The sequence below is a fragment of the Cherax quadricarinatus genome, chromosome 87, assembly GCF_038502225.1.
Source record: "Cherax quadricarinatus isolate ZL_2023a chromosome 87, ASM3850222v1, whole genome shotgun sequence".
Taxonomy (NCBI): domain Eukaryota; kingdom Metazoa; phylum Arthropoda; class Malacostraca; order Decapoda; family Parastacidae; genus Cherax; species Cherax quadricarinatus.
Genome location: NC_091378.1, coordinates 10728903 through 10748552, shown reverse-complemented (window position 1 = coordinate 10748552; position 19650 = coordinate 10728903). Strand labels below are relative to the sequence as shown.

The 19650-nt window shown below is 43.8% G+C and overlaps 1 protein-coding gene and 1 long non-coding RNA gene across 2 annotated transcripts in view; both read left to right on the top strand.

Moving 5' to 3' along the window:
* LOC128703827 (major facilitator superfamily domain-containing protein 6) overlaps positions 1-19650 on the top strand; it is a gene marked incomplete at its 3' end in the record, with an annotated part of 347143 nt that overhangs the window by 184463 nt on the left and 143030 nt on the right.
* The window catches only part of LOC138855260 (uncharacterized), a 102730-nt gene continuing 98258 nt past the window's right edge, over positions 15179-19650 (top strand). The window contains exon 1 of the long non-coding RNA XR_011394452.1: positions 15179-15272. This is a non-coding gene — a long non-coding RNA (uncharacterized lncRNA). The remainder of the gene's footprint in view (positions 15273-19650) is intronic.

Here is a 19650-nt window from a genome sequence, read left to right as displayed (position 1 = left end):
ACTGAGGAGGTACAAGGTGTGGAGGACGTGGTGACGTGGTGGGATGGTGTGGCTAAGGACCGGATTCGGCATTATTATGTGAGGGAGGGGAAAAGGATTAATTCTTTAAAATTTGGGTTGCTTAATTATTTGGAGGACAGGTTACGGGGTTGTTATGTAAAAGGGGCAGTAGAGGGTATCTATCCGATGGACAACATTATGATACTTAAAGAGAGGTTGCGGGAAATCCAGGACGAGCGGTTCCAAGCGGTGAGAGTAATGGCGGGGGTGGAGGAGGTGTTATGGGGAGATAGGCCGTCCTCGTGTGTGTTGCGCAGACAAAAACAACGTCAGCAGGCAACAGCTATTCCATGTTTGGAGGTTCTTGAGTCGGTGGGAGGGTATAGGGCGGGTCAGGTTATCCACACTACGGATGGGATGGGGTTGTTTGCGGATAAGTGGTACGAAAAGTATTGGCGGGAGGAAGGGGTAGGATTAGGGGATTTAGAGAGGGTGTGTGGAAGTGTGCCATGTAGGTTAGGACACAGTGATAGGGAAGCTTTGGGGGGGGACATAACTGAGGGGGAAATATGGAGAGCTTTGAGTGCCATGCGAAAGGGCAAAGCACCGGGAATCGATGGACTGCCGGCGGAGTTTTATCAACAGCATTGGGAGTTAATAAAGGGTTTTTGGTGAGGTTACTAAACTTGATGAAGGTAAGGGGCAGGTTGGGTGAAAGACAGGCAACAGCTGTAGTTGTTTTGGTACCGAAGGGTAAGGAACAGCGTTCGCTCAGGGACTATAGGACAATATCGTTGTTATGCGCGGATTATAAGTTATTTGCGAAAATTTTAGGAAATAGGATTAAGTGTGTTGTAGGGAGGGTTGTATCGGAAACCCAGTTTGGGTTGCCAGGTAGGTCTATGGGGGTGGGGCATGGTTTTTTAAGGGATTTCGTGGAAGGAAAAGGGGGGGAAGGGGGGGGGGTTTGGTTGCACTAGACTGGCAAGGAGCTTATGATAGGGTGGAGCGAGAGGCGTTGAGAGCTATCCTTAGGAAACAGGGCTATGGGGAAGAAATAGTGGGATGGGTAGAGGCGTTATATAGAGGGGCAATGGTGAGAGTACAGATTAATGGAAGATTAGGGGGGAGGATTGCAATGGGCAGAGGTCTTAGACAGGGGTGTCCTATGTCACAGCTTTTATTTGCATGCATACAGGACCCCTTTTATAGAATGGTGGAGCGCCATATGGGCGTTAGTGGAGGGGTTGGGGGGGTACAGGGGGCGTTTGGCCTGTTCTCATAGGGTATGTAGATGATACCACTGTTTTGGTTAGAGAGGGGATGTCCATAAACGCCTTAGATGGAGTGGTCGACACGTTTGCATGTGCAACTGGTATGAGGGTAAATTCGGAGAAGTCCATGGTTATGGGGTTAGGAACTTGGGGGGAGAGGGTCGAGTGGGGTAGTGCAGTCGTAAAGAAGCGGGTGATGTCATTAAAAATTTGTGGTCTAATCTATGCAGATGATCTTGAGGTTGCACGTGTTAATAATTCGGTCAGGTTGGTAGAAAGGATTCTGGGTCGATTGGGAGCATTGCGGCCTTATCATTTGACCCTTGTGCAGCGTGCCATTGTAATTAACGTTTTATTGTATAGCAAGGTTTGGCATGTGGCTGCCGTGTTCCCTTTAACGGGGACGGCAATTGCAACTATACTTAGAGGGGTTTTTAAATTTTTGTGGGGTTCAGGTTGTGATTGGCTTAAAAGGGATGTAGTAATGTTACCTGTGCGTCAGGGGGGGTTGGGTTTAATGAACTTAAAGAGGAGGGTCAAATGTATCTTCATTAAAAGGGAGGTGATGAGGGAGGGTGTGAGTGGGGGGGGGGGTTGGTTAAGGTACACAATAAATTGAAACGCATGTTTTCTGGGACGGAGTTGAGGGAGTGTGAAACTATTTTGAGGGCAGTGGTGATGGTTAGGGATCTGGGTAAGGTAAAAATAAGTAGGCTGTGTAGGATGTCAGCGGAAAGGGTTGTGGCTCCGGTGGAGGGGATTTTCCCCATGTATGACTGGGGATGTATATGGAGAAGGTTTGGTAGGTTAAGGTTACAACCCCGTGGACGTGAGGTGATGTATCGGTTTTTGCATGGGATTTTACCATCGGGAGTGGTCTTACGAGCTAAACGGGTGGTTGAGGGGGGAGGGGGTATGTGGAATATGTGGCGGGGAGGATTCTGCATTCCATGTAGTGTATTTTTGTGAGGGGTTGGGGAGCGTCAGGGGTTGGTTGAGCAGGGTGTTGCATAGGATAAGTGGTCAATACTTCTCTGTTCTGCGGGCATTGAGTCTTGATGTGGGGGGTATGGATGAAAGTATTATTAGGGCTGTGGGGTACATTATGGTAGATTATGTTTACATTATGTGGGGAATGAGGGGGAAAGGGGTAAGTGAGGTGAAGAGGAGGGTATTGGCTGTTACGGTTTATAAAACGTTGTGCCGTAATAGAGAACTTTATGGGAGGAGGTGGGAGCGGGCATTCTCTGAGGGATATAGAGACCTTACATTAGAGGTTTTATTAAATTTGTAAATTAGGTGGGTGGGGCAGGGTAGGGATGGTACAATGTGTTATGTTGATGGGCTGTCAGGGGTGGAAACGGGGTCGCCTCCTGGTATGTAACGGGTGAATGTGTATGAACTTGGGCGTATGATGTGTATTCATGGTTTGTGACGAGTATACTTAATATATGTGTTTGATTTTGCAGTGGGACATTGTTCTATGTATGTTATTCATATGCATGTTTTAGATGCTTGTAGAGGTGTCAGTGTGTTGGATCCTTGTTTATTAATATATTCTGTGTTTGATGAACATATTGTTTTTACCTTATTCTCAATACATTACGTTAATTGTATTTAACGTATAAGGTGTCCTACTTTATAATTTACAAAGTGACAATATATGCATATCGTTGGTGTGTTTTGTTAATCATATAACAATGCATTTTGGAATTAGTCGTTTATTGGTTATCATAGGTGTAGGGGTTTTCATGTATGGGTGAGGAGGGATATTTGTGTTATCTCAAAGTTCATGTTTGTGTGGTTGTTAATGATTTATTCTGTGTAAGAACTGTTATTGTCTTTATCTATCTCTTGTACTGTATTGTTCTAAATAAAATATAAAAAAAAAAAAGATATAAACATGTAAATACTTCATTACCACTGTTACTTGTTTAGCTATCAAACCTTTTGAACCCAGTTTCCAGACCCATTATGTGCCTCTGTAATCTTTTGAGTAATGTCCACCGGACGGTATTGTGGTGCATAATAAAGATATTAAACTGAAATTGTCTGGACATTAAGAAAATGCCTATCTCCTGCCTCTGTCTAGTGGTCTTGTGATGTAGACTCAGTTTTACTTTAGAGTACGACCTTGTTGATGATCTAAGTTATACTTCCTGTTCCCTGCAGAATTATGTTACCAGAAACTTATTTACAATTAGTAGGTTTTGACATTTTGTAGTTATGTCTCGTGAGACAATATGATTCTGGTCCAGATTCAACCTCTAGATATAACTTGCTCAGACTGGTATCTATTCACTGTCACAGTTGGGGTTTGGAAGTTTTTGAACTCGGATTCATTAATTTGGAAGGTTTATACCTTGTGCGGAGGACATACAAGTTGTTCCAAGGTGAAAGTTTTCACCTACAATGTAGACAAAATGTCTCAACAATAAAGATAACCAACTGTTGCACATGCGTCTTACTTAACTTTTGTCTGTATTGTATATCATTTTCGTGATTACCTCAGATAGGTTACTTTTGTATCAGTCTCCCTTGCGTGACACTGCGCTACTTATGGATGTTTTGTGTATATTGTTGTTTGGCGAACTGGTCGATTCATTGTTCAAGAAAGTTGTGCTTGTTGCCTCTTTGTTGTCAGCAGTTGGTTTATTTAATGATTTGTTTTTCAGTCACATTACATGCTCACTCTGCCGCACACTAGATACAGAAACACATTATCTATTCTAGTACTTTTCAGTACTATTTCTAGCAGTACTGTGTCAGCCGTATTGCTATCTAGCATGTTACTTTCAGTTACATGTTAGATAGCAAGGTTTATTACCACTAGCACTTTAAGTACAGGATTTATAGTAAATCACGGAATGAATGATGTGAGATTTGCGACTCATTCGCCATGGATTCAAATCCCACCCGTTCCCTGATTTGTTTGCAATTGTGTTATCACGATTTCGTGAGTCACGCTTTGTAGTAAGTTTTCTGAGGACACAGATGAAGTTAATAATCTGATGTACGGACATAATACATCTATATGCACTTAACTGTGTGAAACTAAAATTTCTACATCACTTATTACGAATTCATCCACAGTAATATTAACTCAAGACATCATTTTTGGTTCATTTAAGTTCACAGCTTTTAGCAGGAAGTATTAAGTCTCCCAGTGGCAACTTAACAACAAAAACAGCTTTAACGTCTCGTGTTTAAGTAGCTGTGTTTCGATGGGTTACCTGGAGAGGGTTTCGGGGGTCAACGCCCCCGCGGCTCGGTCTTAGACCAGGCCTCATGGTGGATCAGGGTCTGAACAACCAGGCTGTTACTGCTGGCTGCATGCAAACTGACATACGAACTACAGCCCAGTTGGTCAGGTACTGACTTTAGCCAGGGGTTTATTGGTATTCCCTCATGTATGCTGGGAGGCAGTTGAACAGTCTTGGGCCCTGGACACTTATTGTCCGGTTGAAGAGTTATGGTAAATTTGTTACAAATCAGGAACAAGCTAGAGGCTAGATTATTTTTCTGGTATATTATTACGCTATAATCATCTCGATTCACAGGACGAACATCAGTTGAGGATGACAAACACTGGTTATCCAACTTCATAGGCACCAACATTGAAATAGTGAGGAAATGAGCACTTACAGTGTCCAATACAAGTACAATGACTAAGTTTTAGTTCTCGACTTTTATTGTCAGAACTTCAACTACATCATTTGTGGTGTTCAGTATCTCTGTGCAAATGAGCGACTCTTTGACATACAGGCCAACCCCCCCTTGTTGCCTGTTCTTTCAGATGTGACAGAAAGAACAGGCAACAAGGGGGGGTTGGCCTGTATGTCAAAGAGTCGCTCATTTGCACAGAGATACTGAACAACACAAATGATGTAGTTGAAGTTCTGACAATAAAAATCGAGAACCAAAACTTAGTCATTGTACTTGTATATGAGCCACCGGATGCAACTTCCCAACAGTTCAAAGACCTGTCAAAAATCGACTCCTGTCTGGACAACTTTCCAGCCCCATCCCCAAACATCTTGCTGCTTGGTGACTTCAATCTAAGACACACAAAATGGAAGAATATAGCAAATAATGTCGTAGCAGAAATAATCCCTGGAGGCAGCTCAGATGAAAGGTCACACACGCAGGAGCTGCTGAATTTCTGCAACAAACACACCCTAAGTCAGCAAATAGTGGAGCCAACAAGACTGGAGAACACACTGGACCTTATTTTCACAAATAATGAGGACCTGGTAAGGAATATAACAATATCAAAAACAACAAATTCTGATCACAATCTAATCGAAGTCCAGACTTGCATGCACAGGAGTCCTGATCGGCACGATGCATTCAGTTATGAGGGTACCTTTACCAAATTCAACTTCAACAACAAGAACATCGTTAGGTAAGACACATATGCAACAGTTAGGTATCTTTATTGTGAAACGTTTCGCCTACACAGTAGGCTTCTTCAGTCAAGTACAGAAAAGTTGATAGAAGCAGAAGATACTTGAAGACGATGTAATCAGTCCATCACCCTTAAAGTTTTGAGGTGGTCAGTCCCTCAGTCTGGAGAAGAGCATTGTTCCATAGTATGAAACAATATGGAGAAGAAGTGACAGGATGGAGCTTTTTATAGCGCCAAGAGGTGAGACGTAGGCCACTAGGAGAGGTAAGAACTCAGATGTTGAGAAGGCAGGTCCCTCTCAAATCCAGCCTCTCTCACTGGTGGAAGTTGTCGAAGTTGATTGCAGGTCTGTACCAAGATACCCTTGTGTTGCAGTGTCTGACAGATTGAACATTAAAATGGTATAAAATACCGACAGGTTGTTAGGTAAGACACATATGCAACAGTTAGGTATCTTTATTGTGAAACGTTTCGCCTACACAGTAGGCTTCTTCAGTCAAGTACAGAAAAGTTGATAGAAGCAGAAGATACTTGAAGACGATGTAATCAGTCCATCACCCTTAAAGTTTTGAGGTGGTCAGTCCCTCAGTCTGGAGAAGAGCATTGTTCCATAGTATGAAACAATATGGAGAAGAAGTGACAGGATGGAGCTTTTTATAGCGCCAAGAGGTGAGACGTAGGCCACTAGGAGAGGTAAGAACTCAGATGTTGAGAAGGCAGGTCCCTCTCAAATCCAGCCTCTCTCACTGGTGGAAGTTGTCGAAGTTGATTGCAGGTCTGTACCAACTTTTCTGTACTTGACTGAAGAAGCCTACTGTGTAGGCGAAACGTTTCACAATAAAGATACCTAACTGTTGCATATGTGTCTTACCTAACAACCTGTCGGTATTTTATACCATTTTAATGTTCAATCTGTCAGACACTGCAACACAAGGGTATCTTGGTACAGACCTGCAATCAACTTCGACAACTTCCACCAGTGAGAGAGGCTGGATTTGAGAGGGACCTGCCTTCTCAACATCTGAGTTCTTACCTCTCCTAGTGGCCTACGTCTCACCTCTTGGCGCTATAAAAAGCTCCATCCTGTCACTTCTTCTCCATATTGTTTCATACTATGGAACAATGCTCTTCTCCAGACTGAGGGACTGACCACCTCAAAACTTTAAGGGTGATGGACTGATTACATCGTCTTCAAGTATCTTCTGCTTCTATCAACTTTTCTGTACTTGACTGAAGAAGCCTACTGTGTAGGCGAAACGTTTCACAATAAAGATACCTAACTGTTGCATATGTGTCTTACCTAACAACCTGTCGGTATTTTATACCATTTTAATGTTCAACAAGAACATCATCTGGGATCAGGTAAACTATGCCCTAAATGAAACATGCTGGGAGGATATCTTAAATTACATGGACCAGTGCCTCGAAAAGATCACCCTCCTGGTAGCTGAAGTATGTTCAAGGTATATTCCTATAAGACAAAAGAAAAGAAGAAGTAAACTGGAGAGAGAGAGACGTTCCCTCTACAGGAGAAGACGAAGAACCATTGAGCTCCTCAAGAATGCCAGATTATCTGATACACGGAAGGTAGTGCTAACCAGGGAAGTGGAAAATATTGAGCTGAAGTTAAAGGGCTCATACAGGATCCAGGAGAGACAAGAGGAGCTAAAAGTGATTAATGAAATTGAAAGAAATTCGAAATATTTCTTTTCATACGCCAAAAACAAGTCAAAAACCACTTCTAGTATAGGGCCGCTGCTCAGACAAGATGGATCCTACACTGACGACAACAAAGAAATAAGCGAGATACTGAAATTGCAGTATGACTCAGTGTTCAGCGAACCACTAACCAGTTTAAAGATAGACGATCCAAACAATTTTTTCATGAATGAGCCTCAAAACCCTGCCAATGTAGGCCAGATTTATGACATAACTTTAACTCCACTAGACTTTGAGAAAGCCATCGACGACATGCCCATGCACTCAGCCCCAGGCCCAGACTCGTGGAACTCGGTGTTCACTAAAAACTGCAAGAAACCCCTCTCACGGGCCCTAAGTATGCTATGGAGAAGGAGCTTAGACACAGGCGAGATTCCACAGTCACTAAAAACAACAGATATAGCCCCACTCCATAAAGGTGGCAGCAAAGCAGTAGCTAAGAACTATAGACCAATAGCTTTAACGTCCCACATCATAAAAATCTTTGAAAGAGTTCTAAGAAGCAGGATAGCAAACCACCTGGACTCCCAAAAATTGCACAACCCAGGGCAACATGGTTTCAGAGCAGGTCACTCCTGCCTTTCGTAACTGCTTGACCACTATGATATGGTCCTAGATGCACTGGAAAACAAACAGAATGCGGATGTAGTATACACAGACTTTGCAAAAGCCTTCGACAAGTGCGACCATGGTGTAATACCTGGAGTTTACCTGGAGAGAGTTCCGGGGGTCAACGCCCCCGCGGCCCGGTCTGAGACCAGGCCTCCTGGTGGATCAGAGCCTGATCAGCCAGGCTGTTGCTGCTGGCTGCACGCAAACCAACATACGAGCCACAGCCCGGCTGATCCGGAACTGACTTTAGGTGCTTGTCCAGTGCCAGCTTGAAGACTGCCAGGGGTCTGTTGGTAATCCCCCTTATGTGTGCTGGGAGGCAGTTGAACAGTCTCGGGCCCCTGACACTTATTGTATGGTCTCTTAACGTGCTAGTGACACCCCTGCTTTTCATTGGGGGGATGGTGCATCGTCTGCCAAGTCTTTTGCTTTCGTAGTGGGTGATTTTCGTGTGCAAGTTCGGTACTAGTCCCTCTAGGATTTTCCAGGTGTATATAATCATGTATCTCTCCCTCCTGCGTTCCAGGGAATACAGGTTTAGGAACCTCAAGCGCTCCCAATAATTGAGGTGTTTTATCTCCGTTATGCGCGCCGTGAAAGTTCTCTGTACATTTTCTAGGTCGGCAATTTCACCTGCCTTGAAAGGTGCTGTTAGTGTGCAGCAATATTCCAGCCTAGATAGAACAAGTGACCTGAAGAGTGTCATCATGGGCTTGGCCTCCCTAGTTTTGAAGGTTCTCATTATCCATCCTGTCATTTTTCTAGCAGATGCGATTGATACAGTCCTTGAAGGTGAGATCCTCCGACATGATCACTCCCAGGTCTTTGACGTTGGTGTTTCGCTCTATTTTGTGGCCAGAATTTGTTTTGTACTCTGATGAAGATTTAATTTCCTCATGTTTACCATATCTGAGTAATTGAAATTTCTCATGGTTGAACTTCATATTGTTTTCTGCAGCCCACTGAAAGATTTGGTTGATGTCTGCCTGGAGCTTTGCAGTGTCTGCAATGGAAGACACTGTCATGCAGATTCGGGTGTCATCTGCAAAGGAAGACACGGTGCTGTGGCTGACATCCTTGTCTATGTCGGATATAAGGATGAGGAACAAGATGGGAGCGAGTACTGTGCCTTGTGGAACAGAGCTTTTCACCGTAGCTGCCTCGGACTTTACTCTGTTGACGACTACTCTCTGTGTTCTGTTAGTGAGGAAATTATAGATCCATCGACCGACTTTTCCTGTTATTCCTTTAGCACGCATTTTGTGCGCTATTACGCCATGGTCACACTTGTCGAAGGCTTTTGCAAAGTCTGTATATATTACATCTGCATTCTTTTTGTCTTCTAGTGCATTTAGAACCTTGTCGTAGTGGTCCAATAGTTGAGACAGACAGGAGCGACCTGTTCTAAACCCATGTTGCCCTGGGTTGTGTAACTGATGGGTTTCTAGATGCGTGGTGATCTTGCTTCTTAGGACCCTTTCAAAGATTTTTATGATATGGGATGTTAGTGCTATTGGTCTGTAGTTCTTTGCTGTTGCTTTACTGCCCCCTTTGTGGAGTGGGGCTATGTCTGTTGTTTTTAGTAACTGTGGGACGACCCCCGTGTCCATGCTCCCTCTCCATAGGATGGAAAAGGCTCGTGATAGGGGCTTCTTGCAGTTCTTGATGAACACAGAGTTCCATGAGTCTGGCCCTGGGGCAGAGTGCATGGGCATGTCATTTATCGCCTGTTCGAAGTCATTTGGCGTCAGGATAACATCGGATAGGCTTGTGTTAATCAAATTTTGTGGCTCTCTCATAAAAAATTCATTTTGATCTTCGACTCTCAGTCTGGTTAGCGGCTTGCTAAAAACTGAGTCATATTGGGACTTGAGTAGCTCACTCATTTCCTTGTTGTCATCTGTGTAGGACCCATCTTGTTTAAGTAGGGGCCCAATACTGGACGTTGTTCTCGATTTTGATTTGGCATAGGAGAAGAAATACTTTGGGTTTCTTTCGATTTCATTTATGGCTTTTAGTTCTTCCCGCGATTCCTGACTCCTAAAGGATTCTTTTAGCTTAAGTTCGATGCTTGCTATTTCTCTGACCTATGTCTCTTTTAGCCGCTCTGTTATTCTTTTCCGTCGCCTGTAAAGGGAGCACCTGTCTCTTTCTATTTTACATCTACTCCTCCTTTTTCTTAGAGGAATAAGCCTTGTGCATACATCGAGTGCTACCGAGTTAATCTGTTCTATGCATAAGTTGGGGTCTGTGTTGCTTAGTATATCTTCCCAGCTTATATCGGTTAGGACTTGGTTTACTTGGTCCCACTTTATGTTTTTGTTATTGAAGTTGAATTTGGTGAATGCTCCCTCGTGACTAATCTCATTATGTCGGTCTGGGGCTCCGCGCATACATGACTGAACCTCAATTATGTTGTGATCTGAGTATATTGTTTTTGATATGGTGATATTTCTTATCAGTTCATCATTGTTAGTGAAGATGAGGTCTAGTGTATTCTCCAGTGTAGTAGGCTCTATTATTTGCTGGTTTAAATTGAATTTTGTGCAGAGATTTAAAAGCTCGCGTGAGTGTGAGTTTTCATCAGAGCTGCCTCCTGGTGTTATTACTGCAACAATATTATTTGCTATATTCCTCCATTTTAGGTGCCTTAAGTTGAAATCCCCCAGGAGCAAGATGTTGGGTGCAGGAGCTGGAAGGTTTTCCAGACAGTGGTCAATTTTTAACAGCTGTTCCTGGAATTGCTGGGATGTTGCATCCGGAGGCTTGTAGACTATCACAATGACTAGGTTTTGGTTCTCGACCTTTACTGCTAAAACTTCCACTACATCATTTGAGGCATTTAGCAGTTCTGTGCAAACAAGTGACTCTGCAATGTACAGGCCAACCCCCCCCCCCCCTTTTGCCTGTTCACTCTGTCACATCTGTATAGGTTGTAACCTGGGATCCATATTTCGTTGTCCAAGTGATCCTTTATGTGGGTCTCAGTGAAAGCTGCGAACATTGCCTTTGCCTCTGCAAGCAGTCCACGGATGAAAGGTATTTTGTTGTTTGTTGCTGGCTTTAGACCCTGTATATTTGCAAAGAAGAATGTTATCGGACTGGTGGTATTGTTGGTACTGGGGGGGGATTTTTTTTCCGGCATTAGTATCTGTATCTGTTGGTTTGGAGTGGAGGCCATCGACTGTGGTTCCACTCCAGGAATGACTGGATTTGGTGTACGATTTCTGCCATTTCCTGCCAGTTTTTTTTCCTTCCTGGCACTAAAAAACCTCTCCCTCTTGAGTGGCTGTGGCTACCCAGGTTTTCCCATGGCCTGGATGTTTTGTATCTTTTTGTCCCCTTTAGATGGTATGCCTGGCAATATAAGTTATAGCACAGTCTTTCCTGTACTGAAGAGGTACACAGTTCAGGGTGAAAAAGCTTACAGGAAGGGAGTTTGCATTTTCCTGTTGTCATATGGGCATGGCATTTCCTAGGGTGGTCATAGTTGCACGTCCCATCTGTTTTTCCAGATTTCCCATGCCAGCAGATACCGAGTGCATAGTATGTGCGCAGGCTTGGTTTCCGTTTGCCTTGGGTTTCTGTGACTGTATTCCCTGTTGGTGCATGTTTCCCTGTCTTACTTCTATCCTCCCTAGCACCAACAATGGAGCTCCCACCATTTGTTTTTGGTAATATATCCTCACTATTGCTAGTGGAGTCCTCTTGTTTGCTATTTCCTGCGGTATTTCTAGTTTGCAATATTGGTTTTATCTTATCTTTGACTACACTTGTTTCCCTACTATGGCTCCTGTCCCCTATGCGGTCATTCATATGTATTCCTTCCTGCGTATAATTCCCGACTACCTGGACAAAATCTCCAGCTTCACCATTACTTTCTCCCAGGACAGCATCTCCAGCTTCCCCATTACTGTCTCCCAGGACAGCATCTCCAGCTTCACCATTACTGTCTCCCAGGACAGCACCTCCAGCTTCACCATTACTGTCTCCCAGGACAGCACCTCCAGCTTCCCCATTACTGTCTCCCAGGACAGCACTATCAGCCCCCCATTTACTGACTACCAGGACATCATCTCCAGCCTTACAGTTTCTGACTACATGGCCAGTATCAAGGGCAGTACCATTCAGCCCGGACTTTTTATGTTCCCATCTGTTGTAGAAAGCTTCCAGGTTTTCTATGAAAGCAGCTTTGATGTTGACCTCTTTTAATACCCTTGTGATTTTAGTCCACAGATTTATCTCATTTGGGCATACCCAAAAACACTTCCCTGTTTTAATACTGCTTGTAGCTAGTTCTTGGATATCTGCACAAGGGGCGTGACACCAATTTCCACAGAAATGACAATTTATGCATGTGGAAGCCCGTTTGTTTGACTGACCACAGACTACACACAGCTTCATAATGATTTGAATGGTTGATTTACTGCAATTCTACTAGCAACCTCTTGAATATTCTATTAATAACCTGCTAGGTGGTGCACAACGAAACCGTTTGAAACCAGTCCAGGGTTCGGACCAGTCAAGGGTTCGGACCAGTCAAGGGTTCGGACCAGTCAAGGGTTCGGACCAGTCTATCTGATGTGATCAGTGGGTCACTTATTTAAACCATACTGGTCGGTGATTTGAGCTAACACATGAAGGATCTACTGGAAATTATCTACCCGAGTAATATGTGATTTGATTGATACAAAAGTATAACTTGCGTGTTGAAGAGCCGGTGACTGCTGGCACTCCTACAATGACGAACGGTCGAGCCTCCACCTTTGTTTATCAATCGCTGTATCTAGCTTCTCTTTTTTTTTTCCGTCTCCACCACAATAAATGCTATATTATCACTATAGTTGACTGGTGCAAATTTTGGAGGAAGGGCGCTTTTTCTGTAGTAATAATTGCTTCTCGTTGTGTATATTGCGACCGCTGGTAACTACAGGTTATATGAAATTCACAGTAACCTCTGGTATTTCAAGAAAAAGAAACTAATGAAAGTCACTCCACTTCACTAAGTACCATTATAATACTGGTTAGTTGCTACTACAACACTGTATTCTGCTATTCACTGGTATCACTAGATTATATGCGAGTACACTAGCAGGCCAGGAAGATTATTAAAAAACAGCTGACCTGTGGTAAGTTTCTGGCGACTTCTGGCACCTGCCTCTATAGGCTTACCACTTCATTTACAAATTCACCTGTTTTCAAATGACACTTTAGCCTTTATCATCAATATACTAGGGAGCCACTGTAGTATACACTATACACTATGTATACTCAATGCTTTCAGGGAGACTTTCTTTCCTCTGACACAAAGTTCAATATTATTATTTTTCCACACGGGACAGGCCTATGATTCCCCTCTTGCAGTAAACTCTGCTAGGAAGTGCACACTAATTCTCCTTTTTTTACTCAGTATATAATGTTTTCCGCCCAAGATTGGTTCCAGGCGCTAGAGGGATGTATCGTATAGGATTGATGACACAAATTAAAGTTCTAGCACGTAAGAGCGACCGTGAAAACACCAGAAAAACCGGGAGCACAACGAGGCACGCTGACACGCTATAAATTATATATATATATCAAAATGGGTGCTAAAGGGATAACCGGCAAAGTAGGCAGATGGATCTTCAACTTTCTAACCAATCGCACACAAAGAGTAGTGGTAAACAGAATTAAATCAGATGCTGCCATAGTGAAGAGCTCTGTCGCACAAGGCACAGTACTCGCACCTATCCTGTTCCTTATTCTTATATCAGACATAGACAGAGATGTAAACCACAGCACTGTATCATCTTTTGCAGACGATACTAGGATCTGCATGAGAGTGTCATCCATTGAGGACACGGCAAAGCTCCAAGAAGATATAAACCAAGTTTTCCAATGGGCAACAGAGAACAATATGATGTTCAATGAAGACAAATTCCAACTACTCCGTTATGGAAAACTGGAGGAAATAATAACTAGAACTGAGTATACTACAAACTCCAATCACACAATAGAGAGGAAAAGTAATGTGAAGGACCTGGGTGTGGTAATGTCCGAAGACCTCACCTTCAAGGACCACAACAATGCCACTATCACATCTGCTAGGAAACTGATAGGAAGGATAATGAGAACATTCAAGACAAGAGATGCTAAGCCAATGATGATCCTTTTTAAAACACTTATTCTCTCTAGGCTGGAATACTGCTGTACATTAACATCCCCATTCAAGGCAGGTGAAATTGCAGAACTAGAGAATGTACAGAGAACCTTTACTGCATGTATAAGTTCCATCAAACACCTTAACTACTGGGAGCGCCTGGAAGCACTTGACTTGTACTCACTAGAGCGCAGGCGAGAGAGATATATCATAATCTACACCTGGAAGATTCTGGAGGGACTGGTCCCTAATATGCACACAGCAATCACTCCATACGAAAGCAAAAGACTGGGCAGGTGATGCAACATACCCCCAGTGAAAAGTAGGGGCGTCACTGGTACACTAAGAAAAATACAGTAAGTGTCCGGGGCCCAAGACTGTTCAACAGCCTCCCCCCAGCAATAATGGGCATTACGGGAAGACCCCTGGTTGTCTTCAAGAGGGAGCTGGACAGATGCCTAAAGACGGTGCCGGATCAGCCGGGCTGTGGTTCGTACGTTGGATTACGTGCGGCCAGCAGTAACAGCCTCGTTGATCAGGCCCTGATCCACCGGGAGGCCTGGTCATGGACCGGGCCGTGGGGACGTTGATCCCCGGAATGCCCTCCAGGTAGACTCCAGGTAGGACACTGTAAGTGCCCTGCTTATTTGTTATGGTTCACGCCAAAGTATTCTGGCTGAAAATATGAATAGTCTTAGTCTTGATTTTGCATTTTTGTGGCGGTGGCAACAACGGCGGGAGTGGCAGCGGTGAGCGTGGGAGCGCCCGCGGCGGTGGTGGCGGCGATGGTGGGACTGGCAGCGGCAGCTGTGAGGGTGGGAGCGCCCGCGGGGGCGGTGGCGGCGATGGTGGGAGTGGCAGCGGTGAGCGTGGGAGGGCCCGCAGCGGCGGCGGTGGGAGCGGCAGTGGTGAGGGTGGGAGTGCCCGCGGCGGTGGCGGTGGGAGCGGTAGCGGTGAGGGTGGGAGTGCCCGCGGCGGTGGCGGTGGGAGCGGCAGCGGCGGTGCTCGGGGTAGCAGACAGCGGGAGTAACATCAGCTCAGTTGTGGTGCGACGTGTGTGAGGGAGGGTGTGTTAAGTGAGGCTCCTGCCTGGCCACCTGTACCCCGCTAGTACACTCAGGTACAGTGCTCCTCTAATTCTCATTTTAAGTATTTCCCACTTACAGGTGAACTCTTCAAGGGGTTCCTTCAAGTTCCTGAAGGGATCTTAATCCAAGGAATTGGAGTAGCATTCCCCTTCAATCAAACCTGAAAACTCTTCTTCGCCAGGACTTGTGACACTTAGAATTTATCGTTCATTATCAAGTTGATAGTTTATTAAGACACACAAGTAGCAGTTGAAAACTTAACACAATATATCGTCCGTGTTACACATTATATCATCAGACTTGATAAAGTCTTCTGTCCAAGCCAAACGTCGGCTAAGTAAATTTTCCATTTGCTGTCTGAGTGACTTTATCAACTGTAACTTGTCGCAATTCTAGCACCAATTACATTATAAAACACAGTTTTTGTTCCTGGCAAGTAATTGCTATTTTCCAACTTCTTTTACTGCAACACAAAAAAATTTCCATTATTCCTTTTAAACTTTGCTTTTGTGGCTTACGAATAATTACTAATAATTATTAGTACAATGAATATAAGAATATCTTAGGTTTCTCCTGCCAGGTGGAGCAGCTGGGCTGCTGTGCTTCCCCAACTTAAGAAATTCTGGCCCAGTTGTAACCCTTTTGACATTGAATTTTGATTTAGTGTTGTGGCATGCTGAGAACTTGCAAGGCGCCCATTAGATAGGTTGCGCTCTTTTGGGGCCCAGTAACTGTAGCTCAGCATAATTAATACACCAAGAACTATTACTCGACACTATGAAGACACCCAGGAGCTGTAACTCAACATTGTTAAGAGGCCCAACAGCTGTAGCTCAAAACTATAAAGCCACCCAGGAGCTGTAACTCCACACTATTAAGACACCCAGGAGCTGTAACTCCACACTATTAAGACACCCAGGAGCTGTAACGCAACACTATTAAGACACCCAAGAGTTGTAACTAAACACTATTAAGAGACCCTGTAGCTGTAACTCAACACTGTTAAGAGACCCAGTAGCTGTAACTCAGCACTATTAAGAGACCCTGTAGCTGTAACTCACCACTATTAAGAGACCCAGTAGCTGTAACTCAACACTATTAAGAGACCCAGTAGTAGTAACTCAACACTATTAAGAGACCCTGTAGCTGTAACTCAACACTATTAAGAGACCCAGTAACTGTAACTCAACTCTATTAAGAGACCTAGTAGCTGTAACTCAACACTATTAAGAGACCTAGTATCTGTAACACAACACTATTAAGAGACCCAGTAGCTGTAACTCAACACTACTAAGAGACCCAGTAGCTGTAACTCAACACTATTAAGAGACCTAGTAGCTGTAACTCAACACTATTAAGAGACCCAGTAGCTGTAACTCAACACTATTAAGAGACCCTGTAGCTGTAACTCAACACTATTAAGAGACCCAGTAACTGTAACTCAACACTATTAAGAGACCTAGTAGCTGTAACTCAACACTATTAAGAGACCCAGTAGCTGTAACTCAACACTATTAAGAGACCCAGTAGCTGTAACTCAACACTATTAAGAGACCCAGTAGCTGTAACTCAACACTATTAAGAGACCCAGTAGCTGTAACTCAACACTATTAAGAGACCCTGTAGCTGTAACTCAACACTATTAAGAGACCCAGTAGCTGTAACTCAACACTATTAAGAGACCCAGTAGCTGTAACTCAACACTATTAAGAGACCCAGTAGCTGTAACTCAACACTATTAAGAGACCCTGTGCTGTAACTCAGCACTATTAAGAGACGCAGTAGCTGTAATTCAACACTATTAAGAGACCCAGTAGCTGTAACTCAACACTATTAAGAGACCCAGTAGCTGTAACTCAACACTATTAATAGACCCAGTAGCTGTAACACAACATTATTAAGAGACCCAGTAGCTGTAACTCAACACTATTAAGGTGCGTGGCCGAGCAAATGTAGACAACCTGTCCTGTCAGCACAGACAGCCTATGCTGTCTGCCAGCTTAGTTCATATTTCGCGGCACTCAAGTGCTGCCGTCTCTAGGCCTACCCAGGTCAGTGGGTCGCTGGACCCACTCGCTCTGACTTCACGGCCGACTGACTCGAGAGGTACATGTGCTTCCCTCCACGGGCTGGCTAGCGGTCATTCCCTCACCTTGCCCGTTGTGTACTCCTATCCAATTAAAGCCAAACTAGTCCACGGCCGTATCATTGCTACTTACGCTACCTCCATCGGCACTAAACCGTTGTTCAACAGCAAGAACAGCAACTCAACACTACTAAGAGACTCAGTAGCTGTAACACATTATTAAGAGACCCAGTAGCTGTAGCACATTATTAAGAGACCCAGTAGCTGTAACAGATTATTAAGAGACCCAGTAGCTGTAGCACATTAAGAGACCCAGTAGCTGTAACTCAACACTATTAATAGACCCAGTAGCTGTAACTCAACACTATTAATAGACCCAGTAGCTGTAACTCAACACTATTAAGAGACCCAGTAGCTGTAACTCAATACTATTAAGAGACCCAGTAGCTGTAACTCAACACTTAAGAGACCCAGTAACTGTAGCTCAACATTCTTAAAATTCCCATTCCACCGTTTCCTTAACTTATACATTTTTCCACATTGTTTCAGGTTGCAAGACGGAGTTTGTTAAGTATTCACCTTCGTACAAACTCTGACTTTTTTGTATTACCATAAACGTATGTTACACCATTACTTTATTGTAACACAGTTCCCTTGAATGAGGTCTAAATGCTGACGAAGGGCTCTTGTTCCTATGAATTGGAGCTGCCCTTCCCTCGCATCAAACCTGAGTGTTCCGTTCGCTCTTTACAGCGAACTTAATAAGAATATTAATAAATATTAATTGCGTATATGCATTACCGTTATTTTGCGCAGCATCACAAGCGTTAACAGGTGGTGCACAGTGTAGTTAACAGGTGGTGCACAGTGTAGTTAACAGGTGGTGCACAGTGTAGTTAACAGGTGGTGCACAGTGTAGTTAACAGGTGGTGCACAGTGTAGTTAACAGGTGGTGCACAGTGTAGTTAACAGGTGGTGCACAGTGTAGTTAACAGGTGGTGCACAATGTAGTTAACAGGTGGTGCACAGTGTAGTTAACAGGTGGTGCACAGTGTAGTTAACAGGTGGTGCACAATGTAGTTAACAGGTGGTGCACAGTGTAGTTAACAAGTGGTGCACAATGTAGTCAACAGGTGGTGCACAATGTAGTTAACAGGTGGTGCACAGTGTAGTTAACAAGTGGTGCACAATGTAGTTAACAGGTGGTGCACAATGTAGTTAACAAGTGGTGCACAATGTAGTCAACAGGTGGTGCACAATGTAGTTAACAGGTGGTGCACAGTGTAGTTAACAGGTGGTGCACAATGTAGCTAACAGGTGGTGCACAATGTAGTTAACAGGTGGTGCACAATGTAGTTAACAGGTGGTGCACAGTGCAGTTAACCAGTGGTGCACAATGTAGTTAACAAGTGGTGCACAATGTAGTTACCCAGTGGTGCACAATGTAGTTAACAGGTGGTGCACAATGTAGTTAACAGGTGGTGCACAATGTAGTTAACAGGTGGTGCACAATGTAGTTAACAGGTGGTGCACAATGTAGTTAACCAGTGGTGCACAATGTAGTTAACAGGTGGTGCACAATGTAGTTAACAGGTGGTGCACAATGTAGTTAACCAGTGGTGCACAATATAGTTAACAGGTGGTGCACAATGAAGTTAACAGGTGGTGCACAATATAGTTAACAGGTGGTGCACAATGTAGTTAACAGGTGGTGCACAATATAGTTAACAGGTAGTGCACATTGTAGTTAACAGGTAGTGCACAATGTAGTTAACAGGTAGTGCACAATGTAGTTAACAGGTGGTGCACAATATAGTTAGCAGGTAGTGCACAATGTAGTTAACAGGTAGTGCACAATGTAGTTAACAGGTAGTGCACAATATAGTTAACCATGCACAGTATAATTAACAGGTATGTAGCAGTGGTGCACAATGTAGTTAACAGGTAACAGGTTGTGCACAATGTAGTTAACAGGTAGTGCACAATGTAGTTAACAGGTAGTGCACAATATAGTTAACAGGTAGTGCATAATGTAGTTAACAGGTAGTGCACAATGTAATTAACAGGTAGTGCACAATGTAGTTAACAGGTAGTGCACAATATAGTTAACAGGTAGTGCACAATGTAGTTAACAGGTTGTGCACAATGTAGTTAACAGGTAGTGCGCAATGTAGTTAACAGGTAGTGCACAATGTAGTTAACAGGTAGTGCACAATATAGTTAACAGGTAGTGCATAATGTAGTTAACAGGTTGTGCACAATGTAGTTAACAGGTAGTGCGCAATGTAGTTAACAGGTGGTGCACAATGTAGTTAACAGGTGGT